This window comes from Molossus molossus, unplaced genomic scaffold (genome assembly GCF_014108415.1).
Source record: "Molossus molossus isolate mMolMol1 unplaced genomic scaffold, mMolMol1.p scaffold_m16_p_10, whole genome shotgun sequence".
Classification (NCBI taxonomy): Eukaryota; Metazoa; Chordata; class Mammalia; order Chiroptera; family Molossidae; genus Molossus; species Molossus molossus.
In genome coordinates this window covers 105,244,830-105,270,823 of record NW_023425345.1, presented here as the reverse complement: position 1 = coordinate 105,270,823, position 25,994 = coordinate 105,244,830, and the positions used below count along the sequence as shown (strand labels likewise).

Sequence of the window (25,994 nt, the reverse complement as noted above, 5' to 3'; positions counted from 1 at the left end):
CTACTTCTGGGCCTCCTTGGGGGTCAGCTTATAGATCTCAGTGAGCTGCTGTTCTTCCCCACTGTGGACTCTCAGATCACTATTATTCTGGTCATCCCCATAGTTGTTATGGGATGGCACATACAAGAACATCAAAGACATGCAGGTTCCACATCCCATAGATGCCTGTGAAAAAAGCACTTTTCACTTGGATGGTGACACTGCCCCACTTCCAATGGTTTTCAGTCACCTAACAGTGAAGAAGATGACAGTCATGAAAGCACAGGCCAAGGTGATACACATGAGAAACTTGAACCTGAAAATTAGGCCCTCACAGTGCAGCCACCGGACTTTGCTCATGGCTGGACTGCTTCCCAATGATGTTCTGAAACACCCCAGATACCATGAAGCACAGAAACAGGAAGTACAGAGAGGCAGATTCCAGCCACAATGATGAAGTTCATAGCCAGCTCTGTTCCAACATTTGTAGTCCAGGTACTGTAGAAGGATTCGTGAGTTGTACCCCTCTCTCACACGTCAAATATGAAGAGGCAGAAAGAACCAACAGTGATTGGTCCAACTTGCTTCTAATACCCTGCTATGTGATTCTGCTCATGCTGATCCATCATGTGCTTGCCACAGAAGATGACCCAGAAGGAGATAAGCATTGCATAGAAGATTCACTGTTGAATATTACCAAACAATAGCATCCAGGTCCAGTCAAACCTAGCAGAATGATTTTCCACTGGCATATTGATAAAAGTCACAGAAATCCCAATGGCAAAAATGACTTTTTCAGGAAGTACTGGGGGTTGGGACATCATGATGATCCTCCTCCAATACCACACCATGATGATAAAGATGCTGGGCATAAGGAAGGTCTTCATGGTAAACCACACCTTGGTAAAGCCTCCAGTTTGGTGGATTCCCACCAATAGAATATCTTTGATTTCCTCAATCCTAATGTTGATTTTCTTTCTTCTTCACAGGCAGCCCCTGTGAAGGTAGTATTTATGAACCACAGACCCGATTTCCATGAAAGGAAGGACATCACATTCATAGTAACGGCTCTCATGCTCTGGGATCTTGGGGGATGTGAAGGTACATTTGAGTTTCAAGGGTATTTTCTCAAGGGCCATTTCAGTCCATTCGGCAAAATTATCATCACAGTAAACCAGGGACACATCCATGGAAACTTCTGCATTTTCTCTGATTTTGTTGTTTAGCTTGAATGCAAGTCCAGCTGCAAAATAAACAGCATGAATTGGAACCAAGGACTATCTCCATGGAGAGGACAGGAATGTGGACAGAAAACACAGTATCATTGGCTTCCATTTCCCTGGGCAATCAAGCCTCCCACCAGAAAGACAATGATTTGGAACACAAGCAGAATCCCACCAACAATGCATTGCTTCTTGGTGCTCATATTTTCTATAGTTGCCCCAGCATTTTTGTGCCTCCTTTTTCTTTTCTTTTGGAAGTAAATGTTTTAGGGTGTGCTTTTATTTGTTCTCCTCTTATGCTCCCTCCTCCCTCACCTCCTTTCTGGGTGCTGCAAAACTTCAGGGGTACAGAAATGCAGTGAAGATAGGTTGGGGATGGTAGGTGCCTGTATAGATTCCTCCAGTGCAGCTGGCTTAGGGTCCCCCAATGCCTGGAGCTGTAATTGTCCAGAAATTTAAAAATATATTTTGGTGTTCCTATACTGGATGCATATAAGTTTACCAGGGTAATATCCTCCTGTTGGATTAATCCCTTTAATTTTACATTGTGGCCTTCTTTGTCTTTTGATATGCCTTCATTTTGAAGTCTGTTTTATCAGATATGAGTATTGCCACCCAGCATTTGTTTGTTTGTTTGTTTCTGTTTGCACTGAAAATTTTTTTCTACCCTTTCATTTTTATCCTGTGTGAGTCTCTTGTGGGTCTCTTTTAGACAGCATATACATGGGTCATGTTTTCTTATGCATTCAGCTACTCGATGTCTTTTGATTGGATCATGTAATCCATTTACATATACGACTATTATTGATAGGCACTTATTAATTGACATAATTTTCATTATGCCTATGTTTCTCTCTCTATATTTCTTCTTCATATTACATCTTTTTAACATTTCTTGTAATACTGGTTTGGTGGTAATAAATTCCTTTAGCCTCTTTTTGTCTGGGAAGCTTTTTTTGATCTTTTTTTTTTTTTTATCTTCACCCAAGGACAATTTTTCATTTTTTGTTCAGATAGAATGGGAGGGAGAGAGAGGAAGAGAAAGAGAGAGAAAAACATCGACGTGAAAGGGACACATCGATCCGCACAACCCAACCAGGGCCAGGGACAAACCGCAACTGAGGTACGTGCCCCCAGCGGGAACTGAACCCGGGTCTCTCTGGACCGCAGGCCGACGCTCTAACCGCTGAGCCAAACTGGCCAGGGCTGTCTGGAAAGCTTTTTATTTCACCTTCTATTTGGAATGATAGCTTTGCTGAGTAGAGTATTCTTGGTTTCAGATCCTCGTTTTTCATTATCTTGAATACTTCATGCCATTTTCTTCTGGCCTGTAGTGTTTCTGTTGCGAAATCAGCTGACAGCCTTATGTGAGCTCCTTGGTAGGTAACCTGTTGTTTTTCTCTTGCTACATTTAAGATTCTCTCTTTGTCTTTAATTTTTGGCATTTTAATTATGATGTGTCTTGGTGAAGGCCTCTTTGGGTTCTTTTTCTTGTGACTCTGTGCTTTCTGAACTTGTGTCTTTTTCCCCCCACCATGTTAGGGAAATTTTCTGCCACTGTATCTTCAGACAGATTTTCTAACCCTGGTCACTATCATCTTCTTCTGGTGCTCCTATGATGTGGATGTTGTCCCACATCTTTCTTAAACTGTTCTCCTATTTTTAAATTGTTTTCTCTTTTTGGTTTTCTGTTTTTTTTCTACCCTGTCTTCTAATCTGCTGATCTAATTTTCAGCTTCCTCTCACCTGCTGTTAATGTCTTTCAGTGTATTCTTTATTTCTGCTATATCATTCTTTATTTCCAGTTTGTTATTTTTCATTGTTTCTGTATCTTTTCTCATGCTTTGAGTGTCCTTATAATAATTACTCTGAACTCTATATCTGATAACTTGCTTATCTTCATTTCATGTAGTTCTTTCTCTATAGTATTCTCTTGTTCTTTCATTTGGGGCTTGTGTCTTTGTTCCAACATTTTGGCTGCCTGTTTGGGTTTGGTTTTAGTTTTTCTATAACTCCCAGTCTGGGTAGGGTGAGCTTATGTCATAGGTGACCTGTGGGACCCAGCAGTGTAGTCACCCTGATCACCAGACCTGGATGCTCTAATGTCCCTTCTGAGCTTTTTTCTGAGCCCTCCTGTTCTGATGGTGTCTTGATTGCTATTTGCCCATTTATGTGTGAGCTGTACCCACTGGCTAACTGACAGTGATGCTCAACCCCCAACACAGTAACAGGCTGTTGTGCAGTTGCTTATCAGGTGAAGTACAATCCACCTCATCAGGGTTTGGAGCCTGCCAAAATCTCCCTGTGGATATCAGTGACTCTCAGTTTGTGGCTCCCTCTGCTGAGGATGTGTATGGACTGGACCAAGCTGAACACCAAGGTTTGGTTTTACTCTCCTGGGTCAGAGTTGCAGGCCAAGCAAAGACTCAAAGCACCCAGAGATCCACCTCTGCATATAGGCTGGTTGTTAGACTCAGTCACTTACTGAGCCTCAGTCTGTAGTCCTCAGCTAGATGTAAACTTCACCCAGCAGTTGGAGTGAGAGGAATTCCAGTGAGTGACACAATTGTTTTCCTCCAGGCTAAAGCTGCTTTGATAGGAAAACTTTGCCTGTGAAAGATGGCTTCTGCAGCATGGAGGAATGACTCAGCACAGGGCTTCTGGTGGCTGCTTTCCCAGCACCATTAACTCTACATGCAGTTCTAGTTCACTCAGCCCTCTCTCTGCCAGAGCCCAAGGAGTGGCTTCACTGGTCCTTCAAGAGGGTCCTCATATTCCCAGCCATCTATCCCTGTCAGGCAGAACCTTTGGTGCTTTTCATAGTCAGATATGTGGGCATCTTTCCTGGTTCTGCCACTCTGGGCTGGGGTGTCCAACTTGGGTTTAGACCCCAGACTTCTCATGGGGAGTTCCTCACAGCTGAGATATCCTTCCACAACTTCAGATTCTGCCTGTGGGAGCCTAGCCAGCCCTATAATTCCTCTGCATTTCCTACCAGACTTGATGTGGGTTCCCCTTTACATCCTTGGTTATAAGGGTTGTCTCCAGCTGGTTATTCCAGCTGATTTTTCTATATTTTAGTTGTAATTTCAGTTTTGTCCTGGGAGAAATTCAGTGTATCTTCCATTTAATCCACTGTTATTTTTCAAGGGCTTAGTTGTTTTGTTTGGACTTATGGAAGGGTTCTTTAACAGCCAGATGAAGTGACCTAGGGCAACATCATGAGCAGAGGAGCATCTGTCTTTGGAGTTTGGGCAAGAGACTCACTTTGGATCAAAAGACACACACAGACCTTTGCAACAGCATGGATGAACAAATGAACAGCCAGATCAAGAGGTACATAAGATCTGGAAGGGTCCTGATTGAAAGAGCTTCTGTGCCTGTAGAGTTGGGGTGTGGCACCTCCCAGTACATGATTATTTTCACCTGGCCTTTGTTTTGAAGTCTATTTTGTCAGATATAGGTATTGCTACCCTTGCCTTTCATTTATTTCCATTTCCATGGAAATTTCTTTTATTTCTTCACTTTCATCTATGTGTCTTTTGTTCTGAGGTGGGTCTCTTGTTGACAGCATATATATGCCATGTTTTCTTATCCATTCAGCTACCCATATATTCTGATTGGAGCATTTTATCCATTTACTTGTAAGGTTGTTATTGATAGGTACTTATTTATTGCCATTTTAAATCTTTTATGCCCATGTCTTACCACCCCCCGTTTTCTTTATACAACAGTCCCTTTACCATTTCTTGCAATTCTGGTTTGGTGGTAATAAACTCCTTTAGCCTTTTTTGTTTTGTTTGGGAAGCTCTTTATTTCACCTTCAAGTTTGAATAACAGCTTTATTGGATAGAGTAGTCTTGGTTTCAGATCCTTGCTTTTTATTACTTTGAATACTTCATGCCATTTCCTTCTGGCCTGTAGTGTTTTTGTTGAGAAATATGCTGAAATACTTATGAGAGCTTCCTTGTAGGTAACTGACTATCTCCTTTTTGTTGCCCCTAAGATTCTCTTCTTGTTTTTAATGCTTGACATTTTAATTATTATGTGTCTTGGTGTGGGTCTCTTTTTGTTCATCTTGATAGGGACTCTCTGTGCTTCCTGAACTTGTATGACTTTTTCCTTCACCAGGTTAGGAATTTTTTGGTCATTATTTCTTCAAACAGGTTCTCTATCTTATGCTCACTTTCTTCCCCTATGATGTGGATTTTGTTCTGTTACATGTTGTCCAAAAGTTCCCTTAAACTGTCTTCATGCTTTTGAAGTATTTTTTCTTTTCGCTGATCTAATTGAATAATTTTTTTCTACTTTGTCTTTTAATACATTGCTTCTTCTAATCTACTATTAATTCCTGCCAAGGTAATCTTTATTTCAGGCATGTCATTCTTTATTTATGGCTTTTTTTTTATTTATTTTTTTTTATGTTTTCTATATTCTTGTTTATGCTGTTGAGCATTCCAAAAACCATTACTTTACACTCTGTTTCTGATACATTATTTGCCTACATTTTATTTAGCTATTTTTCTGGAGATTCCTCCTGTTCTTTCATTGGGGGCCTGTTTCTTTGTTTTCCATTTTTTTGCTGTTTCTTTGTACTGGATAAAACTGCTAACCTCCTACTCTTGGTGGAGTGGCCCTCTTGTATGACCCTGTGGTGTAGTCTCCTTGACTTTCCGAGCTGAGTGCTCTAGGAATGTCCCCTGTGTAGGTTATATGGGCCCTCCTGTTGAATTTGTGTCTTGAGGAGGATTCCAAAATGGCGGCGGAGTGAATGGAAGCTACACAGACGGTCTCCCAGGATCAAACTGGAATTACAACTAAAACACAGACAAATCAATGGGAAAAAAACAACAGAAAAGCAGCTTGCAAGGATTATATAACCAGGGACACTGACTCGATCCTGGTAGGATTGCAGAGGTACGAGAGGGGGGCTGGGAGCCCACAGACAGCAGTGGCCTTAGCTGTGAGCAGTGCCCTTAGGTTAAACTCCCATGCAGCTCCACATCACAGAGCCAGGACAGATGCTAAAATAGCCACAGCCACTCACCTTGGGCTCCAGCAGAGGGAGGGAGGACTGGACTGGAACTACGTGGGGACACTCAGGATTTGGAGGGGGCTCAGAGCTTTTGCTGAGTGGCAGCCACACAGGACGGTGACCATCTTGCTCCTTCCCAGGGCTCTGGGGAGAGACAATGGCCCCTCCCTCAGAGATTCAACCCCACCTGCGGGCATTAAAATGCAAATTGAGGCTCACTAACAACCAGCATCTGCCCCACCCTCAGAAAATCACCTGAAGCTGAGCACCTGAGGGAGTTTTTCATTCAATTGACAACCCAAAAACTTCAAGTAACTGCTAGTGATAGCCTCTAGGCAAAAAGCTAGAGGATAACTGTACCATTCCTGGGCTAGCAATTCTAACCAGGAAAGTAAGACTTGACAGTGGTGTTTAACGTGGGTCTCCCCTCACTCATCCAAACCCAGTAGAGGGAGCCACAAACAGCAGAACACCAACACCCACAGGGAAAATTTGGTAGGCTCCAAAGCCCACTGTGATAGCCAAAATGGTGAAACACAGAAACAAAAGACAAATAAAAGAACAAGAGACCTCTACTGAAGATGAGATAAATGTGGAGCAGTTAGGCAAGTTAACAGAGCTAGAATTCAGAGCCATGATCTTGAGGAAGTTCAACAGCATGAGTAAGGACATAGAGATGTTGAAAATCAACCAATTGGAAATTAAATACCACCAAGAAGAAATCAAGAATGACATATCAGAAATAAAGAACACATTGGAAGGTCTAAAAAGCAGAGTAGAGGAAGCTGAGGACCGGATCAGTGAATTAAAAGACAGGGTAGAAAAAATCAACCAATCAGAAAACCAAAAGGTAAAAATGATTAAAAAACAAGAAGACAGCTTAAGAGAACTGTGGGACAACTAGAAATGTAATAATATTTGCATCATAGGAGTCCCCGAAGAAGAAGAAAATGAGCAAGGGTTAGAAAATATATTTGAAGAAATAGTGACAGAAAGCTTCCCTAATTTGGTGAAGGAAAAAGGCATTCAAGTTCAAGATGCACAGAGAGCCCCAAGTAAGAAAAACCAAAACAGGCTCACACCAAGACACATAGTAATTAAAATGCCAAAAATTAAAGACAAAGAGAGAATCCTAAAAGCTGCAAGCAATAAGCAACAGGTTATCTACAAAGGAACCCCTATAAGGCTCTCAGCTGACTTCACAAAAGAAACACTACAGGTCAGAAGGGAATGGCATGAAATAATCAAGGTCATGAAAAACAAGGATCTGAAGCCAAGACTACTCTACCCAGCAAGGCTGTCATTCAAAACAGAAGATCAAATAAAGAACTTCCCAGACAAAAAAAGGCTAAGAAAATATATTAGCACCATACCAGCACTACAAGAAATGTTAAAAGGACTGCTGTAATTAGCAGGAGAAATAGGAAGAAAAATAGAACCAAAGTGAACAAAAATGGCAATAAATAAGAACATATCAAGAATCACCATAAGTGTAAATGGCTTGAATACTCCGATAAAAAGACACAGAGTAGCTGATTACATAAGAAAGCATGGCTCATCTATATGTTGTTTACAAGAGACCCATCTCACAACAAAAGATGTAAAGCTGCACTTTGTTTGGATTTTCATGATTATAGAAACGGCTTCTTCCCAAATACACATGCGTAATATCAGATTTGCACCCTGTAATCATTCTCCCGAAGTCTTTGAGAGGACTCTCATGTAAGACATGTTCCTTAGGAGAAGGCCAGAAAGAGGAAAGCTTGTACCAATCTTGCAGTAGTTTCTGAGGCCACAACCACATTTGGTGGGTCAGAGTGGTTTTATATTCGCTTTGTCTGTAAATGGACTCCTCTAAGGGAAAGGGCAGAAAGTGGGGGTCAGCTGCCACTTGCTTTACCGAGGTGCTGCATGGGCCGTAATGAGTATGAAAGTGATTCAAAAGCTGTTGATGAACTTTGTTAAGCTTTCCAATGTTCTCTCTCATTATCCCTAAGTTAAAAAACACGTTCCAGAGATTCCAAAATGGCGGTGGAGTGAATGGAAGCTACACAGACCATCTGCCAGGACCATACTGGAATTACAACTGAAACACACACAAATTGATGGAAAAAAGCAACAGAAAAGCAGCTTGTGAGGATCATATAACCAGGAACACTGACTCGATCCTGGTAGGATTGTGGAGGCATGAGGAAGGGGCCTGGGAGCCCACGGTCGGCAGTTGCCTTAGCTGTGAGCAGCACCCTCGGGTTAAACTCCCAAGCAGCTCCATGGCGCAGAGCAGGGACAGACACTAAAATAGCCACAGCCACTCACCCTGGGCTCTGGCAGAGGGAGGGCAGACTGGGCTGGAACTGTATGGGGACACTCGAGATTTGGAGGGTGCTTAGAGCTTTTGCTGAGTTGTGGTCATGCAGGATGGTGGCCATCTTGCTCCCATCTCCTAGGGCTGTGGAGAGAGGCAGCTGCCCCACCTTTGGAGATTCAACCCCACCTAGGTGGGTAATTAAAATGCAGATCGAGGCTCACTAACAACCAGCATCTGTCCCACCCTTGGGAAATCCCCTTATGCTGAGCACCTGAGAAAGTTTTTCAATCAACTGACAACCCAAAACTCTTCAAGTAACATTGACTGATAGCCTCCAGGTAAAAAGCTAAAGGATAACAGTACCATTCCTGGGGTAGAAACTCTAACCAGGAAAGTAAGACTTGACAGTGGTGTTTAACATGGGTCCTCCCTTGCTCATCCAAACCCAGGAGAGAGAGCCACAAACAGCAGAACGCCAACACCCACAGGGAAAACTTGGCAGGCTCCAAAGCCCACTGTGATAGACAAAATGGTGAAATACAGAAACAAAAGGCAAATAAAAGAACAAGAGACCTCCACTGAAGATGAGGTCAATATGGAGCAGTTAGGCAAGTTAACAAAGCTAGAATTCAGAGCCATGATCTTGAGAATGCTCAACAGCATGAGTAAGGACCTAGAGATGTTGAAAATCAACCAAATAGAAATTAAAAACCACTGAGAAGAAATCAAGAATGACATATCAGAAATAAAGAACACATCACAAGGTCTAAACAGCAGAGTAGAGGAAGCTGAGGACCAGATCAGTGAATTAGAAGACAGGGTAGAAAAAAATCAACCAATCAGAAAATCAAAAGGAAAAAATGATTAAAAAACAGGAAGGCAGCTTAAGACAACTGGAAACATAATAACAGTCGCATAAGAAGAGTCCCCGAAGAAGAAGAAAATTAGCAAGGGTTAAAGAATATATTTGAAGAAATAGTGACAAAAAATTTCCTAATTTGGTGAAGGAAGAAAGCATTCAATTCAAGAAGCACAGAGAGCCCCAAGTAAGAACCCAAACAGGCCCACATCAAGACACATAGTAATTAAAATGCCAAAAATTAAAGACAAAGAGACATCCTAAAAGCAGCAAGAGATAAGCAACAGGTTACCTACAAAATAAATCCCATAAGGCTATCAGCTGACTTCTCACAAGAAACACTACAGGCCAGAAGGGAATGGCATGAAGTAATCAAGATCATGAAAACCAAGAATCTGAAGCCAAGACTACTCTACCCAGCAAGGCTGTCATTCAAAATAGAAGGTCAAATAAAGAGCTTCCCAGATGACAAAAAAAAAAAAAAAAAGGGCTAAGGAATACATTAGCACCAAACCAGCACTGCAAGAAATGTAAAACAAACAACAACAACAACAACAAAAAACAAAGCAATAAAACAAAAACAAAACACTGCTATAATTAGTAGAGGAAATGGGAAGAAAAATAGAACCAAACTAAACAAAAATGGCAATAAATAAGTACATATCAATAATCACCTTAAATGTATATGGACTGAATGCTCCCATACAAAGACACAGAGTAGCTGATTGGATAAGAAAGCATGACTCATCTATATGTTGTTTACAAGAGACACACCTCACAACAAAAGACGCACATAGGTTGAAAGTGAAGGGATGGAAAAAATTTTTCCAAGCAAATGGAAAGCAAAAAAAAAGCTGGGGTAGCAGTACTCATATATGATAAAGTAGATTACAAAATAAAGACCATAACTAGAGACAAAAAAGGCAAGTATATAATATTGCAAGGATCTATCCAACAGGAAGATATAACCTTGATAAACATATATACACCCAATATAGGAGCACCAAAATATATTAAAAATCTTCTGGAGGATTCAAATAAAAAATCGACAGCAATACAATCATAGCAGGGGACTACAACACCTCATTGACACCACGGGATAGATCCTCTAGACAAAAAATTAGCAAGGAAACAGAGACTCTAAATGAAGCACTAGACTAAATGGATTTAAAAGATATCTACAGAGAATTACACCCCAAAACTACAGAATTCACATTCTTCTCAAGGGCACATGGAACATACTCAAAGATAGAGCACATGATAGGACATAAACTACATATCAACAAGTTCAAGAAGATTGAAATCATATCAAGCATCTTCTCAGATCACAATGGCATGAAACTAGAAATCAAACATACAAAAATATTTGAACACATGGAGGCTAAATAGCGTGTTATTAGACAATGAATGGGTTACCGAGGAGATCAAGGAAGAAATTAAAAACTTCCTGGAAACCAAGGCAAATGAACACACAACAACACAAAATCTATGGCATTCAGCAAAAGCAGTTTTGAGAGGGACGTTTATAGCACTACAAGCCTACCTCAAGAAACAAGAAAAAATTTTAATTCATTGTCTAACATCAAAACTTAAAGAATTAGGAAGCAAACAAAAAGAAAACCCCACAGCAAGTAGAAGGAAGGAACTAGTAAAGGTCAGAGCAGAAATAAATGACATAGAGACAAAAAAAAAAAAAAAAGATTCAAAGGAGCAATGAAACAAGGAGCTGGTTTTTAGCAAAGATAAACAAGATTGATGGACACTTAGCTAGGCTCACCAAGAAAGAAAGACAGAGAACCCAAATGCACAAAATCAGAAATGAAAGAGGAGAAGTAACAACTGACACCACAGAAATACAAATGATCGTTAACAGCTACTAGGAACAATTATATAGCAACAAATTCGACAATATAAGTGAAATGGACAAATTTCTAGAAACACAGTCTCCCAAAACTGGACTGGGAAGAGATAGAAAACTTGAACAGACCAGTAACAACTAAGGAAATTGAAGAGGTAATCAAGACTCTCCCAGCAAACAAAAAGCCCAGGCCGGGATGGCTTCATAGGAGAGTTTTACTGAACATTCAAAAGAGAACTAACACCTATTCTCCTCAAACTATTTCAACAAATTCAAGAAGAAAGAAGTCTTCCAAATTTTGTTTTATGAGGCCAGCATAAGTCTAATTCCAAAACCAGAAAAAGACACTACAAAGAAAGAAAACTACAGGCCAATAACCCTGATGAACATAGACACCAAAATCCTGAACAAAATACTAGCAAATTGGATTCAGCAATACATCAAAAAAATTATTCACCATGACCAAGTGGGATTCATCCCAGGCTGGTGCAATATTTGCAAATCAATAAATGTGATAGATCACATAAACAAAATAAAGAATAAAAACCACATAATCATATCAATAGATGTTGAAAAAGCATTTGACAAAATCCAGCATCCATATCTGATAAAAACACTCAGCAATGTGGGAGTAGAGGGATCATATCTCAACATAATAAAGGGCATATGTGAAAGAACTACACCCAACATGATACTCAATGGGCAGAAACTAAAAAGGTTTTCTTTAAGAACAGGAACAAGACAAGCATGTCCACTTTCACCACTCTTATTTAACATAGTATTGGAAGTCTTAGCCACAGCAATCAGACAGGAAGAAAAAATAAAAGGGATCCAAATTGGAAAGGGGGAACTGAAACTGTGATTATTTGCAGATGACATGATATTATACATAGAAAACCATAAAGACTCCATTAAAAATCTACCAGAGTTAATAAATGAATTTGGCAAAGTAGCAGGATACAAAATTAATGGCAAGAAATAGACAGCATTCTTCTACACCAATGATGAACTCACAGAAAGAGAAACTGCAAAAACAATCCCATTTACCATCCTGGCAAAAAAATTAAGATACCTAGGAATAAACTTAACCAAAGAAGTAAAGGACCTATTTGCAGAAAACTACAGGACATTGAAAAAAGAAATAGAGGAAGATATAAAAAAGTGGAAGCACATACCTTGTTCATGGATTGGAAGAATTAACATCATTAAAATGTCCATATTACCCAAAGCAATCTATAGATTCAATGCAATCCCCATCAAAATACCAACGACATATTTCACAGAACTAGAACAAATACTTCAAAAGTTTATATGAAAGCAAAGGAGACCCCAAATAGCCAAAGCAATCCTGAAAAAGAAAGACAACGAAGGTGGGATCACAATACCAGATTTCAGGTTATACTACAAAGCGACTGTAATCAAAACAGCCTGGTACTGGCACAAGAACAGACATATAGACCAGTGGATCAGGAGAGAGAACCCAGAAATGGACCCAAGGCAATATGCTCAATTAATATTTGACAAAGGTGGCAAGAGCATACAGTGGAGTAAGGACAGCCTCTTTAATAAATGGTGTTGGGAAAATTGGACAGCTACATGCAAAAAACTGAAACTAGACCATCAACTTACACCATACACAAAAATAAACTCAAAATGGATAAAAGACTTAAATGTGACCTGTGAATCCATACAAATTTTAGAGGAAAATGTAGGCAACAAAATTTCGAACGTCATACACAGCAGAATTTTCACTGATACATTATCTAAGGCAACAGAAACAAAGGAAAAAATGAACACATGGGACTACATCAAACTAAAAAGCTTCTGCACAGTGAAAGAAACAACCATCAAAATAGAAAGGCAATCCACTGTGTGGGAGAACATCATTGCCAATGATACATCAGATAAGGGGTTAATTTTCAAAATATATCGAGTACTCATGCAACTCAACAAAAGGAAGACAAAGAACCCAATTTAAAAATAAGCAGAGGATCTGAATAGACATCTCTGCAAACAGGACATACAAATGGCGGAGACATATGAAGAAATGCTCAACATCACTAATCATCAGAGAGATGCAAATTAAAACAACAATGAGGTACTATCTCACACCTGTCAGAATGGCCGCCATCAACAAACTATCAAACAACAAGTGTTGGCAAGGGTGTGGAGAAAAGGGGACTCTAGTACACTGTTGGTGGGAATGCAGACTGGTGCAACCACTATAGAAGACAATGTGGTGTTACCTCAAAAAATTAAAAATTGAACTTCCATTTGACCCAGTGATTCCACTTCTAGGAATATACCCTAGGAAGCCTGAAACACCAATCAGAAAGAATATATGTACCTCCATGTTCATAGCAGCACTATTTACAATAGCTAAGATCTGGAAACAGCCCAAGTGTCCATCAGTAGACGAACGGATAAAAAGCAGTGGTTCATATACAAAATGGAGTACTATGCAGCTGTAAGAAAGAAAGATCTTTTATCCTTTGAGATGACATGGAGGCACCTGGAAAGTATTATTCTAAGTGAAATAAGCCAAGCAGAAAAAGATAAATACCACATGATCTCACTTATTTATGGAATATAATAAACATAACAGTCTGAGGAATAGGGTAGACCCAGAAACATGGAAGTAGGGTACAGACTGACAACCCTCAGAAGAGGGGATGGTGTGGGGAGGAAAGAGATAAACCACAGAACTTATATGCATGTATGCATAACCAATGGACATGGACAACAAAGTCGCGGACATGGCAGGGGGGATGGGGAGGAGGGTGTCAATGGGGTAAAAAAGGAGAAACATCTGAAACAAAAATAAAATTAATAATAAATAAATAAATAAAAATAATAAAAATAAAAAACACATTTTGTGCATCTCCTGAGCAGGGTAGTCTCTTTGCTCATCGAACATGCTTATCTGCACCTGTTGGATAAAGGTGCAGCCTGGCTAAGTCTTCACTCTTAGTTTGTTGGAGAAAAGCAGTTAGGCAACGACCAGTGGACAGAATACAAGTTTTCTTTTCCCATCACCCGTCCAACCAACCAGCCAACATGACTGGTGTTGACTCTATATGGGAAATTATGATTAAAACAAAACTAAAATGCATGTGATTTTGAATTTTCCAGTGCAAATGTGTCAATAAACCAACACATCTATCTTCCAGCCCCCATAAAAAACATTATCCTCAATCAGATTAGATTCACCAATCAGAATCTTTGGCCCATCAGCACACATTAGATGTTTTCAAGTACAATAAAAAAAAAATGTTTTTAGAGAGAAAAAGACATTATGTGATAGGTGTCCCTGCATCAACAACCCCTGGATAGCTAACCACTTTCACACGCATTTTCTCATGTCTGAGACCAGGGCTTTAGGTACCAGCTCAGCTGAGGGGGTGCACAGAGACAGTGACTGTCCTCGGAAACAAGGGGAGCAGCTGAAGACCTACATGGTGGCAGCTACAGGCTCGGACCCCGTGGAAATCAATCTCGGAACGTGTGCATTTTCTAACACTGCAGCTTCAGACCAAGGCTGTAACTAAGATCCTGCTTTAAAGTTCCTTGTCAATATTTTCTTTTGATTTTCAAATCTATTGGACATGCCCTCATTGACCAGAGACCGTGGCATACTTACAGCACAGTGAGCGCATTGCACGACAGGAAGGTGGAATTTGTAAGATACTTTATTCTGTTCCCTTCCAAGTCCCTGAAAGGCATGGAGAAGAAACATTTTGAATATTTTTGCACAAATTGTATGTCTAGAGGTAATTTTTGTTGCTATGACTGTTCTGAGTTTTTACTTTGTTCCAATTTTTATGCTTCCCTCGTAATTATTTTAGGGTTAGTATGATTCATACTATGCTTCTTTTCTCCTTTCAACTGATGTTAAAATGGAATAAAATTGAGGAAAGGGCAGCCCAACATTTAGTATTTGTCAGTGCTGGATACCGTGCTAGTAATCATCCTAATAGTGCCCCATAAGAGCAGTAGCTACCATTTACTGGACTTGTACACTGTCAGGTACTGCTCTGAGCACAGAAGTTGGGAGGTGACTGCTGGTGCATATGGAAGGAAGGCATACGAGGGGCAGAAAGAGAGACCAGATGGGTGAAGCCGGGAAGACGATGGGACCCTGGTGCTCAAGGGGGAAGTATGAACTTTACCCTCATACCCATTGGATTTCTCAAAAAATTTTAAATGAGAAAGTAACAGGATCAGATTTTAGTTTTGGAGAGACAAGCATAAATGGATATTTGATATAATTGTGAATTAACTTCAGGGCTAGTTTCCTTAATCTGTGCAAATAACAAACCAACGCCTACATGCGTACTCACATCCAGTTAAGTTGAGGCACCTGGACACACATCTGCTTGGGAAGGGCTTCTAAGTAGTTATTAACCATAGACCTTTACACAGAAAAGATGCTAATTAATGTTGTACACCTGAAAAACTAGAGTAACAAATATAGGATTGTAGACTAACTATACTTTAATTAAAAAATAAAACTTTTAAAAAGAAACAACAATATGCCACTTTAAGAACAGTTTTTACTATTTCTGCAGTGTGGAAACATGTATGCTGAAATTGATATGTTAGGATGAAGACTAAATATAACTTCTTGTTCCAAATACTGTCTAGATATGTGCATGACATGGAAAAGGGACTCATGTTGAAGAAACTAGGAATGTGTCAGTATGACATATAACCAAGGAATAAATAGTTTGTACTTTAATTTTATGAGATGAAACAAAATATATAGGTAATAATTTTGAAGTTCGTGATAATTTTTCTTGTAAACTGCAAATGTGCAATCATTTCCAGCATCGCACGTCCAAAGATCCTTCTTAAGGGAAACATTAATCATGTACATAGTAAAGAGTCACATGGGATCCAGCCTGTAGGGGACCTTTGGGCAAAGAAAACAACTCATGGGCAAGTGAAGCTGCTCAGTGAATTTGTGATATTGTGGTTCCTGCTGACCAATGGAGAAGCGATGATGTTATATGATTAACTGCAAAGGGACAAGATAGGCCTGGGTTGATAGGTCCTTCCACTCTATTATTAATCAGTGACAATGTAATTATGAGAGTGGTTCTGTCATGAGGACAAAGATTTTGGCACTTTCAGTAACTCTTGCTGGGCAGAGGCACATTCCCACTGTTAGAGTAGTTGGGGCTAAAGTCCAAGGAGATTCTATCCAATGTAAATGTAGTTAGGAGATAGCTCTGGCCAGTAAGGTTAGCACTTAGAGCATCTTCCCAGCACCAAAGGGTCATGGGTTTGATTTTCAGTCAAGAACGCATACCTGGGCTGCAGGTTCAATCCCTGGCCCTGAACGGGGAGAGTGCGGGAGGCAAACAATTGATGTGTTTATCTCACATTGAAATTTCTCTGTCTCTTTCCCTTTCTTATTATAAATCAAAGGAGAAATATCCTCAGGTGAGGATTAACAACAAAAAAATATAGTTAGGAGATAAAGATAAACATTATCTTTGGTCAGCCACTGCAAATATGAACATGCTTTAGGATTAAAGGAAATAAAAGATCCAAAATAAATCAACTGATCAGCTTAAAATGTACTTGAGCCCTGGCCAGGAAGTAGCAACAGTAATTGCGACTGGAAATACAGAAGAGGTTTTGGCTAATAGTAATCAGTTAGTGGGCTTGCTTTTTCTCAAGTTTTTTTTGTTAACTGGTGTCAGATGTCATTGCGATGTGTAGACAGATGTGTTGAAGGGAGATGAATACTTACAGGAAAAACAAGGAATTTAATCCAGTGAATAGCTGCTGTGAAATGCTGGTTATTGGATTGTCATCCAGAATTCTGACAAAACACATCACAAGCATTTCCAATGTCAGAGACATGTTTGAAGCAAAACCAGGAAGAACTACAAGGCCCGTGACAATCCTGCCTTCACCCAACACCTGCTGTCTCCCTTCCTGTTTCTTCACATTGGGCTCACTCCCTCCCTGGAGAGATTTCCCCTCACATTGTGGACAAGGCAGCTCTTTCACCAAGAGCCCATCCCAGCAGGGAGCAAGCCTATCTTGGTGGCCTTAGGGACCCCAGTTTTACCCTTCACCTCTGGACTCGTGGGTCCCACACAAGCTGCTCTTGTTATTTATTGGTTCACTTGGAATTCCTAAATGCTGTGACCCACTCCTTGGCTAAATAAAGAATTAATGGAAAAAAAGCTCTTAGGAAACCACACATGTTTCCATAGGCTCACAGTGTTTACATGAAGTATTTAACAGTGTTTGTAGCAACAAACTCTTCAGATGCTTAGAGGATGAAAGATGAAAATATTTACATATTCAAATTGCTGTTTTTAAGTACATCTGGTATTTCCTAGAGGGAACCCTTCCTTCCTTTCTCCTGTTGCACTGAGGTTAGGTACCATTGCTTCTTATTCCCAGAGGTCCTTGAGGGTCTGGAGAAGGGAGCGACATGGAGCACCTACCCTATGCCAGGAGCAATGACTGAGGCCCTTCACACATGTTATGGGAGCCAGTCCTCACAACATGGCTCTGGAGAAGGAATTATGATTTCAGTGAACAGGTGAGGAAATGATTAAGAAAGTCACCTGCAACATTAAGCCTGGGGCCCCAGTGCACACAGGGTGTGGATGAAGCTGAGGCCTCGCTCTTTCCATTAGACCAGGTTGACCTATGAAAATGAGCACAGACAGCCCTTCTCACTGCCCTTTGTTCATTTTCCTGATGAAACACAGACGTTGACGTGAGACCCCTTGCGGCGAGGCTCTGGCTCACCTGGAAAGTGGTAACACCCTCAAACCACCCTGCATCAGGCTTTCCTATGAATGCTCTGGAAACCCAAACAGTCCTTAACTTGTAAATGTAAATAGCAGTTGACTTTGTTAATTTTGAAAGGTTATTAATCCATATTTTATTGGCCCCATTTTTATATCTAAAGTTTGTATTCAGTTTCACGGTGCTATATGGTATTATAATGTAGTGTTTCTGAAAGCTTCGAATAGTGCAAGGTCTTTCAAAAAGCAAGTTAAAAACCAGTTTGAAATATAATGGAAAATAAGCCCACTCACAATAACAACAAAACATAGCATACCTATGTGTAGACTTAAATTATTTTTTCTATTTCCTTTATTGATTTTACAGAGAGGAAGTGAAAGGGAGAGAGAGAGAGAAACATCAATGAGAGAGAACATCAATTGGCTGACTCCTGCTTGCCCCCCACTGGGGATCAGGTTCATGTGCTGAGCATGTGTCCAGACCAGGAAATGAGCTGGAGACCTATTGGTGCATGGGTTGACGCCCAACCTCTAAGCCACACCAATGGGACCCTAGGTGTAGACTTTTAACATATATTCAGACTATGTGTAAAGCAAATTATTAACATTCTCTACAGATAACACAAATTAAGTTCTATTTTTGTTTTGGTTAATCCTCACCTGAGAATATTTTTCTTTTTTTGAAATATATCTTCATTTATTTTTTAGAGAGACAGGAAGAGAGAGAGAGATAGAAACATCTATGTGACAGAGAAACATCAATCTCCTGCACGGCTCTTACTGGGGGTCGAGCCTGCAACCCTAGAATCAAATGGGGAATCAAATTGGGACACTTCAGTCTATAAGACAATGCTCAGTCCACTGAGCCATACTGGCTGGGCCCAAGGATATTTTCCCATTGATTTTTCAGATAGAGTAGATGGGAGGGAGGGTGAGAGAGAGAGAGAGAGAGAGAGAGAGAGAGAAACATTGATGTGAAAGAGACAAATTGATTGGTTGCCTCCCTGATTGGGGCCAGGCATGACCTTGCAACCCAGGTACATGTCCTTAATTACAAATCAAACCCACGACCCTCTAACTGCCAAGCCAAACAGGACAGGGAAAATTCTGTATGTTTCATGGAAGTTCTGAAGTATTGACATGCATTGTCTTAGAGAGGAAGGCACAACAGAGATGTCAAATTTCTCTAAATATTTTTCTAGGTTCAGTGCAGTTCCAATTGAAATTTTAATGGCATTATGTGAATCTTGATTAAATGTTTCAAAAGATCATCTGCAAGAATATAAAGTCAGAAGGTTATTAGAAAAATTCTAAGAACAAAGGCCTGTGACATGGTCTTTTAGATTTCCAAATGTATTTAGTGAAATGTAGTAAAAATAAGATGCTGACTCAAAAATAGGCCTATTAACCTATGGACCATTAAACATTAAATAATATATCTATATAAATGAATATAAGAATTTAACATTTGATAAAGTTTCAGAAGAGGTCCTTAGACATAATTGACTCATACAGAAAGAAATTATGTTTTCATAATCTAGTCAAAATTTCTTCAGCATTTTAGTCTTGAACATCTGCTACATGCCTGAAGTGCTCAAATTGCTAGGAAATCAAAGAAAAGCTGTAAGATCCACATTATTATAGAATATGAATCCTAGTGAGGAAAGAGAGATGATAGAGATATGGTATGTCAGGCAGTGAAAATGCCATAAAAAAGGGAAATAAACAAGTGGCAAAGATTTATATTGGAGCACTTTTATATTTAAATAAAAAGGAAAGAATCTCAAATTTATTAAAATGTAGGATAAAATAAAATTATGGTATATCTAAACAAGGAGAGATTATGTACCCATGGAAAGATAGAGAAAATGCTTTGTTTAATAAAAAAAAGTTATAAAATGGAAGTACCATGTAAATCTATGAATATAAAATTATCAACTTTTTTTCTTGCTCGCTCTCTGTCACACAAATCTGAGGACAGTTATTAATATATTAACATTGATTGTCTAAGGAAGATGAAATTTTAAGTGTTTTTTAACTTTTTTATGTTTTCATTGTTAGAATTACATAGAGTAAGCATATCTCATATTTATAATGGCAGATATTCTAGAGTTACCTGGTATTACAACTGACACAATCTGACAATTTCATGGTTTTGAAGATCTGGAGTGTTTGGGGAGGCATCTAGTTGATTGACAGAAATGTTCACTTTCCAGAGCGCTGATGTGTAGTTTGGAGGACTCAGCTTCTACTCCTGGTCTTTTCTTTGCCATCTTATGAAAAGTAATCTGGAGAATAAAAGTGACCTGAACAAAGGAAATGAACTCACTCCAGGAGAATGAGAAAGGGGAAAAATAGAAAAGGATCTAGTTTTGGATTAATCATGCTGATGCAATCAACACAAACTGAAGGAAGGACTGTACCCCAGTACTTTAGCATCAACACTTTGTCACTCAGTGCCCTATAGAACTAATGTAGAATTCCAACTGAAATCAAAGACAGTGGATGCATGTAAGAAAGACTATAGCATTCAAAATAAATTAAATAAAGAAATGAGTCTTTTGGGAAGTGTAGAAAGAAAAGAGAGGATTGTAGAAAGCATGCTCTCATCTCCTATTCAGACTACATTACCATGAGTGGAATGTTCTGTCAGGTTACATAAAGATGGCTTTTCAGGCAGGTATATCAACCAGGTATGCAAAGCGTATGTTGCTGTGTTGTTAGGAATGGTTTTCTGGTAGGGAATAGCTCCCACTGTCAGAGGTAATGATCTGTTTATTGTAACAAGTAATTTTAATTCAATTCATAGGCCAGATTCCAGTTAGGCAACTAAGACCTTCATTTCCTGTGCAGTATCGAAGAATATCTCCATCCTATACAGCTGCTGGAACAGAAGATGACATCATTTCTAGTCTCATTTCACTGCCACAGCTCATGTTTATGCCTTTGTTGTGATTTTCCATTGATCATTTAGTTCTCTGGCTTTCCCATAGCTATCTATCCCCATTGGAAACTCGGCATCTCAAAGATGATTCATAGCGCAAGAGTTCCCCAAGTACAGAATCAGGAAGAACAGATCTCTTAACATAGCTGGAGAAATAAGGATGTCTTAGTCCATTCAGGCTTTTATAAGAAAAACACCATGAACTGGGTGGCTTATAAACAGCAGCGGTATATTTCTCACAGTTCCGGAAGCTGAGAAGTCCAAGATCCAGGTGCTGGCAGATTTGGTGTTTGGTAGATTTGGTTTCCTCATAGAGGGCGCTTTTTGCCGTGCCATCAGATGGTGGGAGGGCCGGCAGGTTCTCTGGGATCTCTATCCAAGCTCTAATCCCTCTATGAGATTATGACCTGATCACCTCCCAAAAGTCCCACCTCTTTGGGGATTAGAATTTCAAGGTATATATTCTGAGGGAGAACAGAAACATTCAGATCATAACAGTAACTCCGCGATGTAAGAAACATGGTCCCTGTTGTTCTTTTTTGTTTTTTATCCTTACTTGAGGACATTTTTGAATTTATCTTCAGATAGAGCAGGAGGGATAAAGGGGAGGAAGTGAGAAAGAGAAACATTGATGTGAGAGAGACACATCGAGTGGCTGCCACTCACACAACCACAACCAGGCCAGGGACAAACTGCAATCGAGTTATGTGCCCCTAGCAGGAACCAAACCCGGGACTCTAAGTTTCGCAGGCCAACACTCTAACCATTGAACCAAACAGGTCAGAACCCTGTTGCCCTCTTAAGAGAGTAAGATGAACCGTCTCTTCTGCTCTGCTTCTTTTGCTATCTGGAGAAGGGAAGGCTGGACTAATTTTTGAGTCAGGATAGCTTTAGCTGTTCAAGAGCTCTTCCATAGATTGGATGGATACCCACCTTTCTATAACTATCAATCCTGTTTGTAATTCTGTTTCTTGAAGCTGTTGCATAATAATTAATAATAGAATAATAACGGTCAATTTTGTAATTATATTTTCTAACATTTTATTTTTGAGACCATATATTTTAGCCATTTCTTCTGAGCACTCTTTACAAATATTTCAAACTATATACTTATCCTTTGAGATAGATGCTGGTGTTCCCCTATAGAACTTTGGAAACTTCAACCTAGAAAGTTTAAACAATCTTCACCCACTAGTAAATGACCCATCATACCTGCCAGGTAAAAGAGTCTAGCTCAGTTGAAATGTCACCTTGTTAAGAATTACACAATGCTACCTTTTGTGGGCCATTGTGGTTTCTGGGGAAATCTCTTTGGAAACAAATCAAAGATTAGCAGGTCACAGGGGTCATGGACAGACAGAGTTGTTGTGTTTCTTGCTAAGGACTATTCAAATGATTTCTCCTCCTTCTCTAAAATCCCCAACTTCATTGAAGTTTACACTGTTAGGTTGCACCACATTTATTTCCCTGTGTGATTCCGAATGCTACCTTCTATTGGCATTCACACCAGTGGGCTATTGTGTTGGCTGTTGTCTTCTTTCTGTGTGACAATCTAAGAGAAAAGAGGTCGGTGCCCCTGACTAAATAGTCAGGTATTGCATGTTTTATTTTATTATTATTTTTTATAATGTCTACTTATTTATTTTTGTTACAGATGTTTGTCCTTCCCCCCCCCATTGCCACCCTCCTCTCAATCCTGCCCCCCCCCAGCATTGTTGTCTATGTCCTTGTTTACACATACATGCATATAAGTTCTGTGGTTTATCTCTCCTCTTCTGAGGTTTGTCAGTCTGTACCCTACTCTATGTCTCTGGGTCTATTTGTTCCTTAGCTTGTTTTGTTCATTATATTTTACAAAGAAGTGATATCATGTGATACTTGTCTTTCCCTGATTTGCTTGTTTCACATAAGATAATACTCTCCAGGTCCCTCCATGTCATATCAAAGGATAAGAGATCTCTCTTTCTTATAGCTGCATAATATTCCATTATGTATATGTACCACAGTTTTTTTATTCACTCTTCTATTGATGGACACTTGGGCTGTTTTCACATCTTAACGACTCTAAATAATGCTGCTATGAACATAGGGGTACATATATTCTTTCTGATTGGCGTTTCAGGCTTCTTAGGGTATATTCCTAGAAGTGAGATCACTGGATCAAATGGCAGTTCAATTTTTAATATTTTGAGGAAACACCATATTGTTTTCCATTATGGTTACACCAGTCAGCATTCCCACCAACAGTGTACTCGAGTCGCCTTTTCTCCACACCCTTGCCAGCATTTGTTGTTAAATGATTTGTTGATGGCGGCCATTCTGGCAGGTATGAGGTGATACCTAATACTTGTTGTAATTTGCATGTCTCTGATGATTAGTGATGTGAAAGATTATTCCAATTAGGCAAGTTTTCTGTCATTATTTCTTCAAACATGTTCTCTATTACTTTCTCTGATTCTTCTTTTTCTGGTATCCCTATGATACAAATGTTGTTGTGTTTTGTTTTATCCCAAAGCTCCCTTAAACTCTCCTCTTGTTTTTTAATTTTTCTCTCCATTTGCTGCTCTATTTAGGTGTTTTATTCTACCTTGTCTTCTAACTCACTGATTTTTTCTTTACCTGGTTCTAATCTACTATTAAATCCTTTTAAGGTATTTTGCATATCAGCTATATCATTCTTTACTTCTTGATATTTCTTCATAACTTCTAGCTCTTTTTAAAGCTTATGTAGATTCTGCTGAGCTCTTCAAAAAATTTATTTTTCTTCATAGATTTTAGGGAGAGAGAAGGAGAGAGAGAGAGAGAGAGAAGTAGAAACATTGATGAGAGAGAACATCGATTGGCTGCCTCTTGCATTCCCCCCACTGGGGATCGGACCCACAACCTGGGCATGTGCCCTGACCAGAAATCGAATCGACGACCTCTTGGTGCATGGGTCGATGCTCAACCACTGAGCCACACCGGCCGGACTGTCCCTGGCACCTTCTGAGCTGCTGCCTCAGCACTGGAGGCCAGAGCAAGTAAGTTCGTGTGTGGGCCCTTTCAGAGGATCACCTAGGACTCCAGAAGCCCTCTGTCTCACTCAGCCACAGTCCCCGCTGGTTGTCACAGCCAGAAGTTATGGGGACTTCTCTTCCCAATACTGGAATCTTGGACTGGGAGGGCGTCAAGTGTGGGGCTGGACCCCTCACTCCTCAGGGGGGCCCTCTGTAGCCAAGATATCTTTCCAGATTTTTAACAGCCACACATGATTGTGGGACTAGCCTGTTCCATGTCCCTGCCCCTCCTACCAGTCTCAGCATGGCTTCTTCTTTATGTCCTTAGTTATAGTATAGGACTTCTGTTCAGCTAGATTTCAGGTGGTTCTCAATGATGGTTGTTCTGTAGTTTAGTTGTAATTTTGATGCATTTGTGGGAGATTCCAAGTACCATGTTTACCTACATTGCCTCCAATTTTTCTTTTCTTTTTTTATCCTCACCCGAGGGCATTTTTCCTTTTTTTTTTTTTTTTTTTTGTTCAGATAGAGTGGGGGAGAGAGAGAGAGAGAGAGAGAGAGAGAGAGAAACATCGATGTGAAAGGGACACATCGAGTGGCTGCCACCCACACGACCAACCAGGGCCGGGGACAAACTGCAACCTAGGTACATAGCCTTAGCCATGATGTGCCTGGTACTTTTTCTCATGGTACTCAACCTGTATCCTACAAAGACCCTGATGTCCATGGTCCTCTTTCTCGTGGTCCTTTACCTGCATCCTACACATGTCCTGATGTGCCTGGCCCTTTTGCTCGAGGTCTTCCACCTGCATCTTACAGAGGTTCTGGTGTGCCTGGCCCTTTTGCTCAAGGTCTTCCACCTGAATCTTACAGAGTTCCTGGTGTGCCAGACCCTTTTGCTCAAGGTCTTCCACCTGAATCTTACAGAGTTCCTGGTGTGCCAGGCCCTTTTGCTCATTGTCCTCCGCCTGCATCCTACAGACATTCTGATGTACCTGGCCCTTTTGCTCATGGTCCTCCACCTGCATTCTACAGAGGTCCAGATATGCCTGGTAATTTTTCTCATGGTCCTCCACCTGCATTCTACAGAGACCCTGATTTGCCTGTCCCTTTTGCACATGGTCCTCCACTTGCATCCTAGAGAGTCCCTGAGGTGCCTGGCCTTTTTTCTCATGGTCCTCCACCTGCATTCTACAGAGACCCTGATTTGCCTGTCCCTTTTGCACATGGTCCTCCACTTGCATCCTAGAGAGGCCCTGAGGTGCCTGGCCTTTTTTCTCATTGTCCTCCACCTGCATCCTACAGAAGTCCTGAGGTGCCTGGCACTTTTTTTCCTGGTCCTTCATTTGCATTTTAAAGAAGCCCTGATGTGCCTGGTGCTATTTCTAATGGTCCTCCACCTGCACCCTACACAGGTCCTGATGTGCCTGATCCTTTTTCTTATGGTCCTCCACCTGCATCATACAGACGTGTTCATGTGCCTGGCCCATTTTCTCATGGTCCTCCACCCATAGTCTATAGTGGTCCTGATGTACCTTAAATTTTTACTTGTGTTCCTCCACCATCAGCCTACAGAGGCCCTGATGTGCCTGGCCTTTTTCCTCCTGTGTTTCTACTCACAGTATACATGGGTCTTGAGGTGCCTGGATCTAATATTCATGGTCCTCACCATGCATCCTGCAGAGGTCCTAGTGGTCCAGGACCTTTTGTTCCTGAGGGTTACATAGGCCACAAAGTGCCAGATCATATTGCTCATGATGTTTCACCTGGAGTCAACATAGGCCCTGACGTGCCCGGCCATCTTGTTACTAATGTTCTTACCCTGGACGACAGAGAACTTTAGGGACCAGGCCATCTTGCTCCTGATGATTCACCGGAGGTGCTCATAGGCCATTAAGTGCCAGGCCTTCTTGTTCCTGAGACCCACATAGGCCCTGAAAAGACAAGTCATCTTCTTCTTGAGACCCACAGAGGACCCAAAGAGCTAGTCCATGTTGTTCCTGAGGCCCACATAGG

General features: G+C 40.4%; 1 pseudogene; it reads right to left on the bottom strand.

The window, feature by feature from the left end:
• On the bottom strand, positions 1 to 25,276 carry LOC118623843 (annotated as a pseudogene).
• Positions 25,277 to 25,994: the final 718 nt, after the last annotated feature.